The 17,952-nt window shown below is 41.9% G+C and overlaps 1 pseudogene; it reads right to left on the bottom strand.

Annotated features, from left to right (window-relative positions):
* The window catches only part of LOC121843775, a 32,856-nt pseudogene extending 22,018 nt beyond the window's left edge, over window positions 1-10,838 (bottom strand).
* Between the last annotated feature and the right edge of the window lie 7,114 nt (window positions 10,839-17,952).

The following is a 17,952-nucleotide window of genomic DNA, read 5'->3' on the forward strand; positions in this document are numbered from 1 at the left end:
AGCCTGGTAGCTACACTAGTAGTAGCCTACAGCCTAGCTACACTAGTAGTAGATGGTACTACAGCCTGGCTAGCTACACTAGTAGTAGTTGGTACTACAGCCTGGCTAGCTACACTAGTAGTAGTTGGTACTACAGCCTGGCTAGCTACACTAGTAGTAGATGGTGCTACAGCCTGGCTAGCTACACTAGTAGTAGATGGTGCTACAGACTGGCTAGCTATATTAGTAGTAGATGGTACTACAGCCTGGCTAGCTATATTAGTAGTAGATGGTGCTACAGCCTGGCTAGCTACACTAGTAGTAGTTGGTACTACAGCCTGGCTAGCTATATTAGTAGTAGATGGTGCTACAGCCTGGCTAGCTACCCCAGTAGTAGTAGTTGGTGCTACAGCCTGGCTAGCTACATCAATAGTAGTAGTTGGTACTACAGTACTATTAGTAGTAGCCTGGCTAGCTACAGCCTCAGCACATCAATAGTAGAACTGGTGCTCACACAGGAACTGGTGGGTACATTAGTATTACAGCCTGGCTAGCTACCCCAGTAGTAGTAGTTGGTACTACAGCCTGGCTAGCTACATCAATAGTAGTAGTTGGTACTACAGCCTGGCTAGCTACACTAGTAGTAGATGGTGCTACAGCCTGGCTAGCTACACTAGTAGTAGTTGGTACTACAGCCTGGCTAGCTACACTAGTAGTAGTTGGTACTACAGCCTGGCTAGCTACACTAGTAGTAGTAGGTACGACAGCCTGGCTAGCTATATTAGTAGTAGATGGTACTGCAGCCTGGCTAGCTACACTAGTAGTAGATGGTACTACAGCCTGGCTAGCTATATTAGTAGTAGTTGGTACTACAGCCTGGCTAGCTACACTAGTAGTAGATGGTGCTACAGCCTGGCTAGCTACACTAATAGTAGATGGTGCTACAGCCTGGCTAGCTACACTATAGATGGTTACAGTAGTAGAGTACTTAGCTATATTAGTAGTAGATGGTACTACAGCCTGGCTAGCTACACTAGTAGTTGGTAGCTACAGCCTGGCTAGCTACACTAGTAGTAGATGGTGCTACAGCCTGGCTAGCTACACTAGTAGTAGATGGTGCTACAGCCTGGCTAGCTACATTAGTAGTATGGTACTACAGCCTGGCTAGCTACACACCCCAGTAGTAGTAGTTGGTACTACAGCCTGGCTAGCTACACCACATTAGTAGTAGTAGTTGGTACTACAGCCTGGCTAGCTACATCAATAGTAGTAGTTGGTACTACAGCCTGGCTAGCTACACCAGTAGTAGTAGTACAGTAGTAGTAGTAGTTGGTATTACAGCCTGGCTAGCAGTAGTAGTTGGTACTACAGCCTGGCTAGCTACACCAGTAGTAGTTGGTACTACAGCCTGGCTAGCAACATCAATAGTTGGGAATACACCTACAGTCACCAGTAGTAGTAGTTGGTACTACACAGCCTGGCTAGCTACACAGTACTACAGCCTGGCTAGCTACACCAGTAGTAGTAGTTAGTTGGTACTACAGCCTGGCTAGCTACACCAGTAGTAGTAGTTGGTACTACAGCCTGGCTAGCTACACCAGTAGTAGTAGTTGGTATTACAGCCTGGCTAGCTACACCAGTAGTAGTAGTTGGTACTACAGCCTGGCTAGCTACACCAGTAGTAGTAGTTGGTACTACAGCCTGGCTAGCTACACCAGTAGTAGTAGTTGGTACTACAGCCTGGCTAGCTACACCAGTAGTAGTAGTTGGTACTACAGCCTGGCTAGCTACACCAGTAGTAGTAGTTGGTACTACAGCCTGGCTAGCTACACCAGTAGTAGTAGTTGGTACTACAGCCTGGCTAGCTACATCAGTAGTAGTAGTTGGTACTACAGCCTGGCTAGCTACACCAGTAGTAGTAGTTGGTACTACAGCCTGGCTAGCTACACCAGTAGTAGTAGTTGGTACTACAGCCTGGCTAGCTACACCAGTAGTAGTAGTTGGTACTACAGCCTGGCTAGCTACACCAGTAGTAGTAGTTGGTACTACACAGCCTGGCTAGTACTACAGCCTGGCTACACCAGTAGTAGTAGTTGGTACTACAGCCTGGCTAGCTACACCAGTAGTAGTAGTTGGTACTACAGCCTGGCAGCTACACCTGGCTAGCTACACCAGTAGTAGTAGTTGGTACTACAGCCTGGCTAGCTACACCAGTAGTAGTAGTTGGTACTACAGCCTGGCTACACACCTACTACAGCCTGGCTAGCTACACCAGTAGTAGTAGTAGTTGGTACTACAGCCTGGCTAGCTACACCAGTAGTAGTAGTTGGTACTACAGCCTGGCTAGCTACACCAGTAGTAGTAGTTGGTACTACAGCCTGGCTAGCTACACCAGTAGTATTAGTTGGTACTACAGCCTGGCTAGCTACATCAGTAGTAGTAGTTGGTACTACAGCCTGGCTAGCTACATCAGTAGTAGTAGTAGTTGGTACTACAGCCTGGCTAGCTACATCAGTAGTAGTAGTAGTAGTTGGTACTACAGCCTGGCTAGCTGCACCAGTAGTAGTAGTTGGTACTACAGCCTGGCTAGCTACACCAGTAGTAGTAGTTGGTACTACAGCCTGGCTAGCTACACCAGTAGTAGTAGTTGGTACTACAACCTGGCTAGCTACACCAGTAGTAGTAGTTGGTACTACAACCTGGCTAGCTATACCAGTAGTAGTAGTAGTTGGTACTACAGCCTGGCTAGCTACACCAGTTGTAGTAGTTGGTATTACAGCCTGGCTAGCTACATTAATAGTAGGTATTACATCGGAGTTTGCTACAGCAGTAGTAGTAGGAATTACAGCTTGGTTAGCTGCATCACTAATGGTGGTATTTACAGTTGTGCTAGCTACATTTGTAGCTGTAGTTGGTATTACTACCTAGACCAGCCTAGCTTGTTTACTAATACTGGTACAGTAGTAGTAGGTGTTACAGCCCGGCTAGCTACACCAGTATTAGTAATAATAGCTGTTGTGGCCCTTTACTACACTATGAGCTAACAGGATTAAATCCAGAGCTAGGTAACAGACTGAGCTAACAGGATTATGTCCTGAGCTAGGTAACAGACTATGAGCTAACAGGATTAAGTCCAGAGCTAGGTAACAGACTATGAGCTAACAGGATTAAGCCCAGAGCTAGGTAACAGACTATGAGCTAACAGGATTAAGCCCAGAGCTAGGTAACAGACTATGAGCTAACAGGATTAAGCCCAGAGCTAGGTAACAGACTATGAGCTAACAGGATTAAGTTTTAGAGCTAGGCTGGTCTAGGTAACAGACTAGGCTAACAGACTAGGTAACAGATGAGCTAACAGGATTAAGTTTTAGAGCTAGGTAACAGACTGAGCTAACAGGATTAAGTTTTAGAGCTAGGTAACAGGATTAAGTAGAGCCAGAGCTAGGTAACAGACTATGGGCTAACAGGATTAAGTTTTAAAGCTAGGCCGGTCTAGGTAACAAACTATGAGCTAACAGGATTAAGTTTTAAAGCTAGGCTGGTCTAGGTAACAGACTATGAGCTAACAGGATTAAGTTTTAGAGCTAGGCCGGTCTAGGCAACCGATTAGATCACGCTACACCAGTTAACCCAAGATCCTACTTCCGAGCCACTGCATGTAGCTATATGGTAACAGGTGAAGTGAACCATGATGCCTTCACTACTCCTCATCTACAGCAGTGTCTGGAGTGAGGCGCTATGGGTCCATTTAGGATGATCTAATGCATTATATGGAAACACTGCAAAACAATATAATAAAACGCGTTTCTTTTAAGCAATATTTTCACTACCATAACCATTATACAATAGTAGTAAACAATAGCCATCATAACACTAGACAAGGGACAAAGAGGAAGGAGGGAGGGCAGAGAGGTCTGGTTTAGTAAGCTATAAACTCTTCGTCGTCGCTGTCATCATCATCATCATCATAGTAGAGGCTGGAAGGGTCAGAGGTCACTGTGAAGGGAAGACACAGGGTCTGGTGTGGTTGGTGCACGTGCTCACGACAGAACACATAACCTCTTTATTGACAGTTCTGGCAGCGTACAGCAGCAACCAATCACAACCCTGTCGCCACGGAACCTACCATGCCACACAGTCAGAACCCTGTGATGTCACAATAGATCATTTCAGTGATGTAATTAATAGTCTCTGTGATGTCATAATGCTATCATCATGGCACCGCTTGTTGGAACTCTGTACCAAACATGATCGTGGATTCAGTAGTCATCATAGTAAGTACTTAACAACTAGTTTATAGTTTAGCTTTAAGTTGAAAAGAAAATATTGCAAAGTAGACAAAATGCATTGCATTTCTAAGTAGTTTGTAGTTAAAAAAAATATAAAAATAAAAAAAACTTTGAGAGAACAAAAGGATCAACTATGTCCAGTCCATATAAAAAATGTCAGAATATGATGAGAGAACAACATTAGGACAGCCAAATATCAGCAATTAACTTCAGGTTAAGAACACTATTGAACAGGAACCAAATGATTTTACCCCCCACCCCACACACACACACACACACACACACACACACACACACACAGTCACACACAGGTATCCATACAAAACGTATGCATTAGTCTTACAGTCAAATACGTCACAAACTCATTGCTTATAACACCACGTGAAAGAAAAAGATTGATTTGAAGTAAAGCAGCGTAGTAACAACCCGCCTGTAGGATCACGAAGCATCGTCTCAACACACAAGGGGATGTGGGGGGAGGGGGCTCTGTACAGTAGCAGGCTAACAACACCACGCTAACCGTTGTTTCGATATGAAAATACAGTCACAATATAGTTCAGATCCATCAACACATTGAACAACATTAAAAAAAAAAAAAAAACACAGTGAGTTACAACAACAAAAGAGAACAGCAGTTGGGAACCATCAAAACAGAATATTATCACCATGACAACTCAAGAGTTAACTCTTGACCAATCAGAACAGAATATTAATCACCATAACAACTCAGAGTTAACTGGTTACCAATTCAGAACAGAGTTTACACAGTATCCTTTAACCACCAGAGCAGAGTTTATAAAAGGAGGACAGAGATAGTAAGGAAAATGAGAGTGCTTTGTTTACATACGGGTCTGGAGGATCCAGCAGCCATGTCAGAACGGTCACTACAAACAGGAAGAAACAACATGTCAACAACCACCACAGACATGGACTAGACAACAGTTTAGAATAGAATAGCTGGGCTGACTGGATACTAGTGTGGGGGGAGGGGGGTACTACCGTTTGACTGGATACTAGTGTGGGGGGGGGGGGGTACTACCGTTTGACTGGATACTAGTGTGGAGTGTGGGGGGGTACTACCGTTTGACTGGATACTAGTGTGGGGGGGGTACTACCGTTTGACTGGATACTAGTGTGTGGACTGGGGGGGTACTACCGTTTGACTGGATACTAGTGTTTGGGATACTAGTGTGGAGGGGGGTACTACCGTTTGACTGGATACTAGTGTGGGGGGGGGGTTTGACTGGATACTAGTGGGGGAGGGGTACTACCGTTTTTGACTGGATACTAGTGTGGATACTAGTGGGGGAGGGGGGTACTACCGTTTGACTGGATACTGCGGAGTGTGTTTGGGGGGGGGTACTACCGTTTGACTGGATACTAGTGTGGGGAGGGGGGTACTACCGTTTGACTGGATACTAGTGTGGGGGGGGTACTACCGTTTGACTGGATACTACCGTTTGACTGGTAGTGTGGGGAGGGGGTACTACCGTTTGACTGGATACTAGTGTGGGGGTACTACCGTTTGACTGGGGGGGTACTACCGTTTGACTGGATACTAGTGTGGGGACCGTTTGACTGGATACTAGTGTGGAGGGGGTACTACCGTTTGACTGGATACTAGTGTGGGGACCGTTTGGGGGGTACTACCGTTTGACTGGATACTAGTGGGGAGGGGGGTACTACCGTTTGACTGGATACTAGTGTGGGGGGGGGTACTACCGTTTGACTGGATACTAGTGTGGGGGGGGGGGGGGTACTACCGTTTGACTGGATACTAGTGGGGGGGGGTACTACCGTTTGGGGATACTAGTGTGGGGACTAGGGTACTACCGTTTGACTGGATACTAGTGTGGGGAGGGGGGGGGTACTACCGTTTGACTGGATACTAGTGTGGGGGGGGGGTACTACCGTTTGACTGGATACTAGTGTGGATACTAGGTGGGGGGGGTACTACCGTTTTGACTGGATACTGACTGATACTAGTGGGACTGGGGGGGACCGTTTGACTGGTACTACCGTTTGACTGGATACTAGTGTGGGGAGGGGGGTACTACCGTTTGACTGGATACTAGTGTGCGGAGGGGGGTACTACCGTTTGACTGGATACTAGTGTGGGGAGGGGGGGGGGTACTACCGTTTGACTGGATACTAGTGTGTGGACTGGGGGGGTACTACCGTTTGACTGGATACTAGTGTGGGGAGGGGGTACTACCGTTTGACTGGATACTAGTGGGGGGTACTACCGTTTGACTGGATACTAGTGTGGGGGGGGGTACTACCGTTTGACTGGATACTAGTGTGTGGGGGGGGGTACTACCGTTTGACTGGATACTAGTGTGGGGGGGAGGGGGTACTACCGTTTGACTGGATACTAGTGTGGGGAGGGGGTACTACCGTTTGACTGGATACTAGTGTGTGTGGGGAGGGGGGGGTACTACCGTTTGACTGGATACTAGTGTGGGGGGGGGTGGACTGGATACTAGTGTGGGGGGGGGGTACTACCGTTTGACTTGACTGACTGGATACTAGTGTTTGACTGGATACTAGTGGGGGGGGGGTACTACCGTTTGACTGGATACTAGTGTGTTTGACTGGATACTAGTGTGGGGGGGGGGTACTACCGTTTGACTGGATACTAGTGTGGGAGGGAAGGGGGGGGTACTACCGTTTGACTGGATACCAGTGTGTGGGGGGTACTACCGTTTGACTGGATACTAGTGTGTGGAGGGGGGAGGTACTACCGTTTGACTGGATACTAGTGTGTGGAGGACTACCGGGGGGTACTACCGTTTGACTGGATACTAGTGATACTAGTTGACTGGCTGTGTGGAGGGGGGGGTTACTATTTGACTGGATACTAGTGTGTGGAGGTTATTAGGATTGACAGGATACTAGTGTGGGGGAGGGGGTACTAGATAGACACAGGGTCACGATGTCATAGCTACGTTTGACACAATGAACGTTCTGCCCGCTGGTTTGACCCCTCCGATGGGGGTGCGTCTGACGATCACTGATGAGTGTTTGGGGATGTGAACCTCCTCATCAGTGTACTCTGTAGAAGCACATGGTACACAGAATATATCATCAGTACTGTACTACTATAGAAGCACATGGTACACAGATCATCAGTACTGTAGTCTATAGAACAGGGACTACTATGATATCATCAGTACTGTAGTCTATATAACAGGGACTATATGATATCATCAGTACTGTAGTCTATAGAACAGGGAATATATGATATCATCAGTACTGTAGTCTATAGAACAGTTTGGGATATATGATATCATCAGTACTGTAGTCTATACTGGAACAGGGACTATATGATATCATCAGTACTGTAGTCTATATAACAGGGACTTTACCCCTCCGATATCATCAGTACTGTAGTCTATATCAACAGGGACTATATGATATCATCAGTACTGTAGTCTATATAACAGGGACTATATGATATCATCAGTACTGTAGTCTATATAACAGGGACTATATGATATCATCAGTACTGTAGTCTATAGAACAGGGGTATATATGATATTATCAGTACTGTAGTCTATAGAACAGGGAATATATGATATCATCAGTACTGTAGTCTATAGAACAGGGACTATATGATATCATTAGTACTGCAGTCTATAGAACAGGGAATATATGATATCATCAGTACTGTAGTCTATAGAACAGGGAATATATGATATCATCAGTACTGTAGTCTATAGAACAGGGACTATATGATATCATCAGTACTGTAGTCTATAGAACAGGGACTATATGATATCATCAGTACTGTAGTCTATAGAACAGGGACTATATGATATCATCAGTACTGTAGTCTATAGAACAGGGACTATATGATATCATCAGTACTGTAGTCTATAGAACAGGGACTATATGATATCATCAGTACTGTAGTCTATAGAACAGGGACTATATGATATCATCAGTACTGTAGTCTATAGAACAGGGAATATATGATATCATCAGGAATACAAAGTGTTTGGGGACATCAAACAAAAACAGTTAAATTCACATCTTTCTTCCCTGCGTAAAAAGTCCCCCCAGCCTAAGCCCTTAAGAGAGATTGGACTCAACATCTCAACACCTCATGACTTCCTAGAGATGATAAATATGCTTTTGTTGATGGGAAAAGTTTAATTTTAGTTCCTCAACAATGAGACACTCAGTCTGCCTGGTCAACGCAGCTCACGCAACAATGTTGATCACAACGATGCTGTTTTCACTTTGCTTCTTAACGTAAATACACCAGTGTTGTGTAATTAACCTTACACTATTATTATTATTATTATTATTATTATTATTATAATGTTTCACATATACAAACAGCTAGCTTGTCATTTCTTCTTTGCAAGTACGGGTCTAAATGTTGTTAGCCGCTAATGCTACTCGCCTGTTCGCCGGCGGGTTAATAGATGTCCTGAGTTACAGCAAAACGTACTTCTACCACCTCATAATAACATGAAAATCAGCATGTTGTTTATACAACAGTATCTTCTAAAAAAAAATCAGAGGAAAACACAAAGCAAGAATATGTTCGCTAAGAGAAAACATTCAATGTAGCCAAAAGATGATATGATGTTCCCGTTGTCCAAAAACCCCTGTCTTCAAAGTGGCCGCTATTAACTATAGAATAATCATTATAATTACATTTCCAACAGTTGATAAGTGGTTTGGCTTTAAATCGCAAGTTCAATTGCAACATTTGGCTCAAAATAAGGCCCTTTTCGTGCATCCACACAGCTGTGTGGGAATGATCTCAAATGAGTGCAAGAAAATGGTTTCATACTATTAAATTAAAGGGAAAAAATAAATCAGAATGGAGAGAGACCACCCTAAGGGTGGTCCAAATGTAGAATTTAAATAATTACAAATATTATTGTATTTTTGGGGGAGGGGGTCAAATGCATTAATACAATCCATCTTTTGTAATACCGTGAGATAGAGGTGTGTGTAATAAATATATACACACAGATATACATCTATCTATACACACACACACTTGTAGTGTGTGTCTATATATATATATACATATATACACACACACACACACACTTGTAGTGTGTGTATATATATATATATATATCTATACACACACACACTTGTAGTGTGTGTCTATATATATATATACACATCTATACACACACACACTTGTAGTCTGTGTCATATATATATATATACACATCTATACACACACACACTTGTAGTGTGTATATATATATATATATATATAATGTCTATATGGTTTATGTTTTGGGGCCCATATCCCCGATCCCTACCAGGAAGTAGACGCCATAAAACTGCATAAAATGATCGAGAATCTTGTCATCATTGATTAACATCATCTCGTTGTAGAAACAACCTGAGTTAGTTATTTATTCACCTTCACGGGTCTGTGCGTTGGTGATCTGCAGGTCGCAGTCGGTGGCTTTGAGGCGCTCTCTGCCCATAATCTGCCGTTTCAGCTCGGCCAGGGTGATGTGCAGCCCGTCAAAGGTCACGGTGTTGTAGTCCAGTTTGGACGAGAATTTATAATGAACACACGACATTCTCACAACTAATCACTTTTTTTTTTAACTCAAAAGACAAAAGGAAGGGGGAAAACAACACGTTAGTTAAGAAATAACAATAACCAGTAGTAGATATGATCTGAGACTGAAGGTGGAGGGGGGGGGACTACCAGATTATTCTATAATAAGATAATATCGAAGGGAAAACAGGCAATGAACTAAGAGGAAGTATTCACAGATAGTCCTTGTAGCTGTTTGCGTCAAAGACACCAAACTACTAGTAGTGACAGACCGGGACACCCGCAAGCAGAGTCTTTAACAACCCGGTCAGTTCGTTAATTAAGTGTCCGGTAAAACAACAAGAAAAAAGTACAGTTCCACAAGTGTCCATTACGAGGTTGTTTTTTTTCTCACGGTTATTTTAATTACAGTCAGTAAGAGAGTCTCTCTCGCGGAAACAACGGGCCTTGTGGCTGCGGAAAGCAGCGCGGCACCGGGGTCGCGGTTAGGAGTCCATGCGAGGCCCGTAAGCGTCGCTCTTCCGCCGGAAAACGGCGCAAAGTCCTAAATAAATAAAAATAATCTTCTTCAATCCGTCTGGGGGTGGTGGGGGTGGGGGGAAGGAAAAAAATTAAAACGTCCAAATAAAATAAAAGTCCTTCAAAACGATCCTTTTTTCGGAGTTGCAGTCCACGCAGGAAACGCTGTGTGACCTCCGAGGAGAGGAGGAGATCTGCGGCCCTGGTCCGTGTACCTACCGGTCAAAACAAAAAACACTACCCGCAGATATAACCTTATTTTACACTCACTAGTTAACTGGTTAGAAAACAGCCACTGGAAATAAACACTTTAATAATCAGTTAGTTTAGGGTTTCTTATCCAACACGACGGTAATTATCTCTTTCTAAACTATAATTTTCGTTGTTTTAAATCCATAACATCCATTTCAGACGGTCTTTCAGTTGCTCCTCGTTGTCTTCTGAACATCATGGCGGGCCCGGAAACTGGCCTGACAAGAAAACGGAAACGAGGGTGACGTTCTTCTTCTTCTTCTTCTTCTTTACTGTTCATTTGGCGGACTACAATCTATAAAGTGCAACCTACTGTGTGAGGTAGTAAAATTATTACACACACACAAAAAAAAAACGTTTTGGATGAAAATACTCATACTAACTTGTAAAAAACAACAACAAAAAATGATACCAACAAATAAATACAATTCAGTCTACTTCTGTTAAAATCATAAAGTCAAAACGGATCCCCACAGGTTCAGGAGCACTGGAGGGCGGGGTAGCTCTTCCATCGCAACAAACCACTTGAAGGTCTTCCGTTGTGAATTCTTTCAGGCCCAGAAACTTTTCTTCCATAATTGATGTCCATTTTAATTTTATTTTTTATGTTGACACTTGACCAGTACAGTTATTAACAGTTACAATAAACACCACAAAGCGAAATTTCGGTTTAGACGTTTGGTGACGTGTGCAGCTTTGTCTGCAGCTGGCGCCCTCTAGTGAGCTGTAGAATGAAGCAATAAGGCCCGAGGAGGTGCGGTATGCGGGCATATGGCACGGCTAAGGGCTGTGCTTTATATGGACGACGCAACCTGGATGGCCGCCTGGATACAACCCTTAGCCGTGGTATATTGGCCATATACCATAAACCCCTGGTTACAAACTTAATTAAACCAGTAAAAAACCCTGATATACCACGGCTGTCAGCCAATCAGCATTCAGGGCTTAAACCACCTAGTTTATAATACACGATAAACCACTACATTGTAGAATAATAGTGAAGACATCAAAACTATGAAATAACACATATGGAATCATGTGGTAACCCAAAAAGTTTAAACAAATCAAAATATATTTTAAATTTGAGATTCTTCAAAGTAGCCGAAGTTTGCCTTGATGACAGCTTTGCACACTCTAGGCATTTTATCAACCAGCTTCATGAGGTTGTCACCTGGAATACATTTCAATTAACAGGTGTGCCTTGTTAAAAGTTCATTTGTGGAATTTCATTCCTTCTTAATGTGTTTGAGTCTATCAGTTGTGTTGTGACAAAGTAGGGGTGGTATACAGAAGACAGCCCTATTTGGTAAAAGACCAAGTCCATATTATGGCAAGAACAGCTCAAATAAGCAAAGAGAAACTACAGTCATTCATTACTTTAAGACATGAAGGTCAGTCGATCTGGAACATTTCAACAATTAAAGGTCAAGTCTTTGAAAGTGCAGTCGCAAAAACCATCATACACTATGATGAAACTGGCTCTCATGAGGACCGCCACAGGAAAGGAAGACCCAGAGTTACCTCTGCTGCAGAGGATACGTTCATTAGAGTTACCAGCCTCAGAAATTGCAGCACAAATTAATGCTTCACAGATTTCAAGTAACAGACACATCTCAACATCAACTGTTCAGAGGAGACTGTGTGAATCAGGCCTTCATGGTCGAATTGCTGCAAAGAAACCACTACTCAAGGACACCAAGAAGAAGAAGAGACTTGGTTTGGCCAAGAAACACGAGCAATGGACATGAGACCGGTGGAAATCTGTCCTTTGGGTCCGAATTGGAGATTTTTGATTCCAACCACCGTGTCTTTGTGAGATGCAGAGTAGGTGAACGGATGATCACCGCATGTGTGGTTCCCAACGTGAGGAGGTGTGATGGTTTGCTGGTGACACTGATCAGTGATTTTACTTAGAATTCAAGGCACACTTAACCATCAAGGCTACCACAGCATTCTGGAGCAATACGCCATCCTGTGTGGTTTGCGTTTGTTTCTCAACAGGACAATGACCCAACACACCTCCAGGCTGTGTAAGGGCTATTTGACCAAGAAGGAGAGTGATGGAGTGCTGCATCAGATGACCTGGCCTCCACAATCACCTGACCTCAACCCAATTGAGATGGTTTGGGATGAGTTGGACCGCAAAGTGAAGGAAAAGCAGCCAACAAGTGCTCAGCATGTGGGAACTCATTCAACACAGTTGGAAAAGCATTCCAGGTGAAGCTGGTTGAGAGAATACCAATAGTGTTCAAAGCTGTCATCAAGGCAAATGTGGCTACTTTGAAGAATCTCAAATATGAAATATATTTTGACTTGTTTATCACTTTTTTTGGTTACTACATGATTCTATATGTGTTATTTTAAACGTTTTGATGTCTGTAGCACATACTTATGTTCTATAATTCGTTTTAAAGCGATACAACAACTGAAAGAAATATAATTGAATAATTGTAATGGTGGAGACCAGCACCATCTCACCCCAGGAGAGAAAAGTGACCGAAAGAGATTTTTATACAGGACCAATACAGAGCCCAAGCAGGAGAATCACTATGCCTTGTTATCTCAATAGACTGTGTGTGTGTGACGGGTTACATTTGTTTGTTGACAGTACATTGTGTTTTGGCTGGTGGTTCAAAGCACTCTACACCTGAGGTGCCACATATTCAGGTGTTTTCTCAGTCCACAGAGTCCTGGGAGAGAGAGAGACCTCGCACGCACGCACGCACGCACACACACACGCACACACACACACACACACACACACACACACACACACAGCCAAAATCAACAGCTGAGATATTATTATTACTGTAGCCTAGTTTACAAAACACAGAAACAGTAGAAATAATTTCATAATGTCACAGAAATGTAAGTTATGTTCCATTTCAAACTCATATTTATTATAGACGGTGTGAGGGCCGACTAGAGTTACTAGAGGTTAGTCAGTGTATTTATTATAAACAGACTAAGAGTTACTAGAGGTTAGTCAGTGTATTTATTATAAACAGACTAAGAGTTACTAGAGGTTAGTCAGTGTATTTATTACAGACAGACTAAGAGTTACTAGAGGTTAGTCAGTGTATTTATTATAAACAGACTAAGAGTTACTAGAGGTTAGTCAGTGTATTTATTATAAACAGACTAAGAGTTACTAGAGGTTAGTCAGTGTATTTATTACAGACAGACTAAGAGTTACTAGAGGTTAGTCAGTGTATTTATTATAGACAGACTAAGAGTTACTAGAGGTTAGTCAGTGTATTTATTATAGACAGTGTGAGGGCAGACTAAGAGTTACTAGAGGTTAGTCAGTGTATTTATTATAGACAGTGTGAGGGCAGACTAAGAGTTACTAGAGGTTAGTCAGTGTATTTATTACAGACAGACTAAGAGCTACTAGAGGTTAGTCAGTGTATTTATTATAAACAGACTAAGAGTTACTAGAGGTTAGTCAGTGTATTTATTACAGACAGACTAAGAGTTACTAGAGGTTAGTCAGTGTATTTATTATAAACAGACTAAGAGTTACTAGAGGTTAGTCAGTGTATTTATTATAAACAGACTAAGAGTTATTAGAGGTTAGTCAGTGTATTTATTATAAACAGACTAAGAGTTACTAGAGGTTAGTCAGTGTATTTATCATAAACAGACTAAGAGCTACTAGAGGTTAGTCAGTGTATTTATCATAAACAGACTAAGAGTTACTAGAGGTTAGTCAGTGTATTTATTATAGACAGTGTGAGGGCAGACTAAGAGTTACTAGAGGTTAGTCAGTGTATTTATTATAGACGAGTGTGAGGGCAGACTAAGAGTTACTAGAGGTTAGTCAGTGTATTTATTATAGACAGTGTGAGGGCAGACTAAGAGTTACTAGAGGTTAGTCAGTGTATTTATTATAGACAGTGTGAGGGCAGACTAAGAGCTACTAGAGGTTAGTCAGTGTATTTATTATAAACAGACTAAGAGTTACTAGAGGTTAGTCAGTGTATTTATTATAGACAGTGTGAGGGTCCAGACTAAGAGTTACTAGAGGTTAGTCAGTGTATTTATTATAGACAGACTAAGAGTTACTAGAGGTTATTCAGTGTATTTATTATAAACAGACTAAGATTTACTAGAGGTTAGTCAGTGTATTTATTATAGACAGACTAAGAGTTACTAGAGGTTAGTCAGTGTATTTATTATAAACAGACTAAGAGTTACTAGAGGTTAGTCAGTGTATTTATTATAGACAGTGTGAGGGCAGACTAAGAGTTACTAGAGGTTAGTCAGTGTATTTATTATAAACAGACTAAGAGTTACTAGAGGTCAGTCAGTGTATTTATTATAGACAGTGTGAGGGCAGACTAAGAGTTACTAGAGGTTAGTCAGTGTATTTATTATAAACAGACTAAGAGTTACTAGAGGTTAGTCAGTGTATTTATTATAAACAGACTAAGAGCTACTAGAGGTTAGTCAGTGTATTTATTATAGACAGTGTGAGGGCAGACTAAGAGTTACTAGAGGTTAGTCAGTGTATTTATTATAGACAGACTAAGAGCTACTAGAGGTTAGTCAGTGTATTTATTATAGACAGTGTGAGGGCAGACTAAGAGTTACTAGAGGTCAGTCAGTGTATTTATTATAGACAGACTAAGAGCTACTAGAGGTTAGTCAGTGTATTTATTATAGACAGACTAAGAGTTACTAGAGGTTAGTCAGTGTATTTATTATAGACAGACTAAGAGTTACTAGAGGTTAGTCAGTGTATTTATTATAGACAGACTAAGAGTTACTAGAGGTCAGTCAGTGTATTTATTATAGACAGTGTGAGGGCAGACTAAGAGTTACTAGAGGTTAGTCAGTGTATTTATTATAAACAGACTAAGAGTTACTAGAGGTTAGTCAGTGTATTTATTATAGACAGTGTGAGGGCAGACTAAGAGTTACTAGAGGTTAGTCAGTGTATTTATTATAAACAGACTAAGAGCTACTAGAGGTTAGTCAGTGTATTTATTATAGACAGTGTGAGGGCAGACTAAGAGTTACTAGAGGTTAGTCAGTGTATTTATTATAAACAGTGTGAGGGCAGACTAAGAGTTACTAGAGGTTAGTCAGTGTATTTATTATAAACAGACTAAGAGTTAATAGAGGTTAGTCAGTGTATTTATTATAGACAGTGTGAGGGCAGACTAAGAGCTACTAGAGGTCAGTCAGTGTATTTATTATAGACAGACTAAGAGTTACTAGAGGTTAGTCAGTGTATTTATTATAGGCAGACTAAGAGCTACTAGAGGTCAGTCAGTGTATTTATTATAAACAGACTAAGAGCTACTAGAGGTCAGTCAGTGTATTTATTATAAACAGACTAAGAGCTATTAGAGGTCAGCCAGTGTATTTATTATAAACAGACTAAGAGTTACTAGAGGTTAGTCAGTGTATTTATTACAGACAGACTAAGAGCTACTAGAGGTTAGTCAGTGTATTTATTATAGACAGTGTGAGGGCAGACTAAGAGCTACTAGAGGTCAGTCAGTGTATTTATTATAGACAGTGTGAGGGCAGACTAAGAGCTACTAGAGGTTAGTCAGTGTATTTATTATAGACAGACTAAGAGTTACTAGAGGTCAGTCAGTGTATTTATTATAGACAGTGTGAGGGCAGACTAAGAGCTACTAGAGGTCAGTCAGTGTATTTATTATAAACAGACTAAGAGCTATTAGAGGTCAGTCAGTGTATTTATTATAAACAGACTAAGAGTTACTAGAGGTCAGTCAGTGTATTTATTATAGACAGTGTGAGGGCAGACTAAGAGCTACTAGAGGTTAGTCAGTGTATTTATTATAAACAGACTAAGAGTTACTAGAGGTCAGTCAGTGTATTTATTATAGACAGTGTGAGGGCAGACTAAGAGCTACTAGAGGTCAGTCAGTGTATTTATTATAGACAGTGAGGGCAGACTAAGAGCTACTAGAGGTTAGTCAGTGTATTTATTATAGACAGTGTGAGGGCAGACTAAGAGCTACTAGAGGTCAGTCAGTGTATTTATTATAGACAGTGTGAGGGCAGACTAAGAGTTACTAGAGGTTAGTCAGTGTATTTATTATAAACAGACTAAGGGTTACTAGAGGTTAGTCAGTGTATTTATTATAAACAGACTAAGAGTTACTAGAGGTTAGTCAGTGTATTTATTACAGACAGACTAAGAGCTACTAGAGGTCAGTCAGTGTATTTATTATAAACAGACTAAGAGTTACTAGAGGTCAGTCAGTGTATTTATTATAGACAGTGTGAGGGCAGACTAAGGGTTACTAGAGGTTAGTCAGTGTATTTATTATAAACAGACTAAGAGTTACTAGAGGTTAGTCAGTGTATTTATTATAAACAGACTAAGAGTTACTAGAGGTCAGTCAGTGTATTTATTATAAACAGACTAAGAGCTACTAGAGGTTAGTCAGTGTATTTATTATAGACAGACTAAGAGCTACTAGAGGTTAGTCAGTGTATTTATTATAGACAGACTAAGAGTTACTAGAGGTTAGTCAGTGTATTTATTATAAACAGACTAAGAGTTACTAGAGGTTAGTCAGTGTATTTATTACAGACAGACTAAGAGTTACTAGAGGTTAGTCAGTGTATTTATTACAGACAGACTAAGAGTTACTAGAGGTCAGTCTGCAGAACAACACAACATCTTTAAAGAGAGGGCTTTTGGAACAGACAACAGAAGGGAGCATTCTTATTGGATGTCAGGTCGGACAGCTACACTGGATCTGGGTCTGTCATTGGCTCTCGACAGAGGTCAGGGGTCATTTAAGCTTCCAGGAAACAAACTGAACAGACAGAGAAAGACAGACAGATCAATTCTATACTGTTCTGCACAGCACTATGAGTGTTGTAAGTGTTCCATCCTGTCTGTTCTACGGTCATCAGACAGAGGTAGTGTTCCATCCTGTCTGTTCTACGGTCATCAGAGAGAGGTAGTGTTCCATCCTGTCTGTTCTACGGTCATCAGAGAGAGGTAGTGTTCCATCCTGTCTGTTCTACGGTCATCAGACAGAGGTAGTGCTCCATCCTGTCTGTTCTACGGTCATCAGAGAGAGGTAGTGTTCCATCCTGTCTGTTCTACGGTCATCAGACAGAGGTAGTGCTCCATCCTGTCTGTTCTACGGTCATCAGACAGAGGTAGTGTTCCATCCTGTCTGTTCTACGGTCATCAGACAGAGGTAGTGTTCCATCCTGTCTGTTCTACGGTCATCAGACAGAGGCAGTGTTCCATCCTGTCTGTTCTACGGTCATCAGACAGAGGTAGTGTTCCATCCTGTCTGTTCTACGGTCATCAGAGAGAGGTAGTGTTCCATCCTGTCTGTTCTACGGTCATCAGAGAGA

Source organism: Oncorhynchus tshawytscha, unplaced genomic scaffold, assembly GCF_018296145.1.
Source record: "Oncorhynchus tshawytscha isolate Ot180627B unplaced genomic scaffold, Otsh_v2.0 Un_contig_16582_pilon_pilon, whole genome shotgun sequence".
NCBI classification, from domain to species: Eukaryota; Metazoa; Chordata; class Actinopteri; order Salmoniformes; family Salmonidae; genus Oncorhynchus; species Oncorhynchus tshawytscha.